General features: G+C 36.9%; 1 long non-coding RNA gene across 2 annotated transcripts; it reads left to right on the top strand.

Moving 5' to 3' along the window:
* Positions 1 to 3,506: 3,506 nt before the first annotated feature.
* On the top strand, positions 3,507 to 5,713 carry LOC141633591 (uncharacterized). 2 transcript variants are annotated; one of them, XR_012538386.1, is made up of 5 exons: positions 3,507 to 3,744; positions 3,836 to 3,905; positions 4,900 to 4,961; positions 5,071 to 5,145; positions 5,291 to 5,713. It is a non-coding gene; the product is annotated as an uncharacterized LOC141633591 (long non-coding RNA). The 2 variants fall into 2 exon arrangements; XR_012538385.1 differs by having other exon boundaries at positions 3,508 to 3,744; positions 5,071 to 5,713.
* The last annotated feature ends 365 nt before the right edge of the window (positions 5,714 to 6,078 follow it).

The following is a 6,078-nucleotide window of genomic DNA, read 5'->3' on the forward strand; positions in this document are numbered from 1 at the left end:
GCATTAACAATAGGGACACTCCGGCCAAGCCAGTTCTCAATAATCACCAAAATGTGCTTGTTGTAGTTGCAATTAAAGAATAAATGGTCTGCAGATTCGGGATCCATGTCACAGATGCAGCAACTGTTATCTGAGCCGCATCCAAATCTAAAGAGCTTATCCTTGGTGTTCCGTCCACCATTCATAATAATCCATGTAATCAGGGAATGTTTAGGTGTGTTTCAATTGTTCTATACGACTCTGGCCCATGCTTATGATGGTTGGGGTTGCTTAAGCCATTCATATCCCCTACTGATGGTATATCCCTGAGAGTGAGACTCAAATGTCCATTAGCATACCAATCTTTAATTCTTTCTTTCAATATACATATAGGCCATGTTCATTCTTGCTTATTTTCAGCTCACTTCATTTATTTCACTCTATTCGATTGATTGATTGATTCGATTCGATTCAGCTCGATTCGATTGGCTCGGCTCTATTCGATTCGGCTCGGCTCGATTCGATTCAGCTCAGCTCCATTCAGTTTAGCTCAGCCAAGCTTAGTTCAGTTCAGCTCCGCTAAATTCAGCCCATTTTAATTTTGCACATCTTAAACTTAAACTTAATCACTTTTATTAATATTTTTAATATTATTTATTTATTGATTTATTATTATTATTATTATTATTATTATTATTATTATTATTATTATTATTATTATTATTATTATTATTATTATTATTATTATTATTATTATTTCGTTATTATTATCATTATTATTATTTTTTATTTTTTTATTTTTTTTTAAAAAAAGGATGCGCGCAGCTTTCATTAAAAGGAAAATAAAAGTTTATATGAAATTGGTGGGGAGCCGAAAGACAATCTGGGCTCCCACACCTTTAGCAAGAGCAAAGCTAAGTCTAGTAAAAATGTAAGCGGCCACCCGAGCCTCCATATCCTGAGATACCGAGAATTTCTTGATCCGTTTGAGCAAGGCAACAACATCCGAACCCAACTCCCCAAGGGAAGAGAAAGAGAAAGGAAGGAAACCATAACCCGCTGCCGCGCACAAAACCCCGTACTTAGCACACTTACGCTGAGCAGCATCAGCGACAACCCGGCCAGACACAAAATCCGTCATCCCAGTCTGAGTCAAAGGAGAAGACCCTCACTACTACAGAAAGGGGAATAAGTAACGGGAAATAGAGAACGGTTGGATAACAAAAGCGTTTTATAGAATCAAAGAGAACGCTTTTGTTGTACAACTGTTATTCAATGGACATAATAGAATACGCCTTCTCAAGCGCTGCATCCTACTTCTGGTCTGCGTCAGGGGGATCCTATTTCTCCTTATTTGTTTATTATATGTATGGAAGTATTATCAAGACAGCTTGCCAGGGCAGAAAGACTGAAATGTTTCACTGGAATAAAGATCTCACGATATGCGCCTACGTTATCGCATTTATTTTATGCGGATGATGCTCTTCTATGCTGTAAAGCTACTAATACTTCTTTTGAAGCCATGCGCGATTTACTCAAGGAATTTGAAGTTGGGTCTGGTCAAATGATTAATCTGATCAAATCATACATTAAATTCAGTCCGAATACACCAACGGATTTCCGGAGCCATCTTACATCTATCCTGAAGATGCCCACGGTTACTTCTTTTGGAGATTATCTGGGAGTTCCAATTGATATCTCGCGGAAAAAATCAGAACCGTTTCTTCCTTTAATTGACAAGATTACTACACGCATTACTTCATGGACAGCACTTCATCTAAGCCAGTCGAGTAAGCTTGTTCTTATCTCGTCTATTCTATTAGCCTCTCTTAATCATATTTTGTCTTGTGTTCCTATTCCACATGCTGTATGCCGTAAAATCGACGCTTTGATTGTCGCTTTCTGGTGGCGTAATGATTGGAACAAAAATACAATTCAGCTTCGTCGAGAGGTTTCGCAATCTCCCAAGGAATATGGTGGACTTGGTATTAAGAATACTTTCTTGCTCAATCAATCCTTACTCCTCAAAAATTTCTGGCGTATCACTTCAAGACCGACTACTTTACTTGCAAAATTTTGGAATGCTAAATATCGGAGGGATTTGCCTATTCCGAGCTCTTGGTCGGTGGTTTCGAATGTATCTTATGCATGGAATGGTATTTGCCATGCAGTGGATTTGACAAAAGACGCCATTTGCTGGAAAGTGGGAAGTGGTAAGTTAGTTGATATTTGGTCAAGTCGATGGGTGAATGGAGAACTACCAACTATCAATACACCCGTCCCAGAGACACTACCGCCTCTACCATCTTTTATCTTGGATTCGGGGGACTGGAATCCAACCATGCTCTACCGTTATTTTGCTTCTAAAACTACAAAGGACATCATTGCTATGGAACCTCCATTTCGATATAGATGACTTTATTTATTGGAAGTTTGCGAGGATGGTGTTTATACTGACTAAGTCGGGATATTTTCTTCTTTGGTCACAAACTCCATTTGCTTCTTCACTCGTTCTAGGTCGCACAGTTTCCTTGGAACATTGTGCGGAAAAAGACGCTCTCACGCAAGTTATCGATCCTTCTTTGGAAAATGGCGCACAATATATTACCCACTAATGTAAACTTGTTATCATGAGGTTTGAATGTGGCCCAAGAGTGTCACCTTTGCCACTCTTCACATGAGTCCATGGATCACCTTTTTAGATCGTGTTCGATAGCACAGCACTTATGGAAATCTTCTTGGCTTGGTATTAATGCCATGGCAAATCCTTTCATCCCCTTTCTTACATGGATTGCGGATTTTTTAACTTATCTTGCACGTCAATCTTTCGGATTGCACAAGGACTCCGGCTTGATATATTTTTGTTGTATACTCTGTGCAATATGGAACTCTCGGAATTTAGTTGTTTTCCAAAATCATCCGGTCCCGGTAAGTGACTATTTACCATCTCATTGGTAATCCGGTAAGTTCCACTTCTCGCCTACGTCTAATTAGGTCATCTTTTGAACCGCATCTTTGTTTGTCTTCCTCCTATCAAGATGGCAGAATTTGCAATCCTCAAAGCGACCAAGTTGTTTACATTTCACTCTCAATCCAAAGAAGATGCGACAAACAAACTTCACTTCTTGGTATTATTTTGGATTCGCTTTGGGTGACTCGATTTCTAACACAATTCGGGCGCGATCGTTGTTTGTTGCATCCGCACGTCTACTCATTTGGGCTATGCAGTATGCTCAACAGAAGAATTATAGCCACGTTTCCTTTCGTATTTCATGTCGAAAATTATCCTCCGTTCTGGCAAACAAATTGCCAGTCACCATCTTGACGGCGCTCTGTCTTTCGGATCCGTACTTTGTTTGTACTACACCCTCTATGGTCTGTAAGCCTAGCAACAGGCTAACCTTGTTGTATTTGCTTGTCTTTTAATATAAGGTGTTCATTGTTGTCAAAAAAAAAAAAAAAAATAGAATACGCCTGTATGTACAACCGTTACTTATTCAGTGTACGAGTTGGAAAAGAAAACAATCACTTGTAAAACCGTATTGTAAACAAAGCACTGGCCCAACCCCTACCCTATTCCACCCCTTACTTATTTATTAACTTGCACAAATTATTCCCCAGTCCTCACCCATGCTCATTCTCAATCAATTTCATCGTCTTCGTTAACCGCTTACCATTCGAGCAATCATATCATCATCATACATCAATTCAATCTAGTGCACGATCATCCTCACCAATCTATTCACACTCATCTAGTTCAATCTGGTAAAAAATTGTATTTAATTGCTTAATTTCATATATTTAATCAAAAGTTTCCGAAAACCCTCATTATAATAGTTTTCGTTGAATCTTGTAGGGTGATTGACTAAAATTGTGGTGTTTCTCTCGTTCAATCCTACCATTTGATTATGCTTCCATTGAAACTGGTAACTTTTGTTTTATCCTTTCATGAATTACGTATTCATCAGCCATCTTCCTTTAATTTTATTAATACGCATTCTTTTCTAGTTGATAACTTGGATTTTGCCTGTTTAAATATTGGATTACGATATAGTGCACACTAACTATTCGGTGAAATGTGCTATTTATTTTAAAATGGCGGAATTGAATTTGCACACCAACTGTTCGATGAAATGTGTCTTCCAACTCTTTGCTATTATCATGAACTATTTTGCTAAATGCTTTTTGTTTGTTTACATTTTAAAGTTCCTTTCAACGAGTACATACCCAATTTTGGGTGTTTGTCTCTTTAAGTGGTTGAATAGCTTAGGGTTTGTGCTTGCCTAGGTAATTCTGATAAATAGGATTATTGAATGCTAACTTTCATAAGTTGGACATGTCCTTTTGATTAATGTTTGTTGCGTAGATTGTAACATTATGACTAGTGGACTGAACTTTGAAGCTTTGTTTACGAGTTTTCAAGCTATTGCAACTAAGCTATTAATGTGACTTTAAGCAATTTTTGTATGGTTTATCTGAATTTATGTAAATGTTGGAGGAAATACTGATCGTCAGTTTGAATTTGTGAAATTTCGTGGCACATTTGAGTTCATATTAGTTAAGTAATCAACATGTCTGTCAAATTGTTTGCCCATATCACTGCTCGATGAGTCAACAAGTTTTGTTATCTTAAATCTCAGATTCTAATTGTCGCAATAGACGTGTTTACTTGTAAAATAGACATCATTTTGGGAACTTCAATTGGATAAGGGAAGGTCTTTTTGCTATACGGTGGTTTTGTTAAATGCTATGCTACTCCCTGCACTTCACTCAATTAGCTCACTTTTCTAGTTTTAGTAAGTCATTGAATCAAGGAGCTAAATAGCTGATAGAGCTAAATGAGGGTGTATAAATTTTGTATATCTTACATATCTACCATTAGTTGACTATTGAATTTAATATTTATTGTGTTATTTGCAGTGGATGGACATACCTTTTTCTTATTTGGAACCCAATCGACCGCGTATTACCTTGCCTGCACGGTACTTTAACAAACTACCTCGTCATTTTTCAAGAAAATATTTGTTCTTTGTTTCTACAATATTTTTACATCAACTGATGTTTTGTTTCTTCCCCATCATTGGACACTAGGTGATTATGTGCCTCATATAGAGGTCGACTTTCCAAATAATGAACGATGTGGAGGTAACTTTACTCAATGACGAGGTATCTTAGTATCTTATTGTTTTGAAACGTTAAGTAGAAGGGGAATTATCGTAGTCTTAAATTTAAAAGATTGTGATAAGTTGCCTTGTCCTTGTTATATGTCTTTAATCTATGTATCTCAAGGATAACATTATCTTATCTCAAGGATACATGGAAGCGGTGCGTAAAAATGCATGAATTGTCTTTGTTGAAGTTCATATGTGGAAGTGTAGTGGCATTGTACTACTATCATATAAGTACTTCTTGGAACCTTGAATAAGTGCTTAAGAGGCCTACTCCAGTGGCATTGACGATGTACCAGGAGGTCCAGGCATGATACTTGAGCATCGTCAAAGGACTTGTGTAATAGTGCAACATTGTTAAATTATCCCCAAAGGAGCACTCAGTTATTTTTTTCTATGGTCTGTATCTTTTAGTTATTTTTTTCTACGGTCTGTTTCTTTTAGTTTTAGTAGTTTATGTAATTGATGTAAATTGGTGGTACTAAGTGAGTGTCGGAATATTGTAAGATTTGAACACTGTATTTCTCTTTTGAAGTATAATAAAGCTATTATTTGTAGAAAAAAAATATTTGAATTGTATGTATTTTTTTTTGCAAAAAAATTAATAAATAAAGAACTGTGGAGTTACCCAGGCGTTCTCTATTTAAAAGAAAAGAGAACAGTTATCAATTGCAATAGTTATCTTTTCATAGATATAAAAGAGAACAGTCCTCATATGAAACCGCTCTCTAAGCTTGGGAATAGAAAACGCCTCTATGAGCCGTTTTGTAAACTTTAGAGAACGTTGACCTAAAGAACGGTCCTAAGGCGTTCTCTAAAGCTTATTTAAACAGTTCTCTATGCCTTATTTTGTAGTAGTGCCTGTCAAGTCAATGCACACATCACGCCCTCTGTCCCAAGAATAAAGCAACAAATCCGCAGGACGAAGAGA

The sequence above is a fragment of the Silene latifolia genome, chromosome Y, assembly GCF_048544455.1.
Source record: "Silene latifolia isolate original U9 population chromosome Y, ASM4854445v1, whole genome shotgun sequence".
NCBI classification, from domain to species: domain Eukaryota; kingdom Viridiplantae; phylum Streptophyta; class Magnoliopsida; order Caryophyllales; family Caryophyllaceae; genus Silene; species Silene latifolia.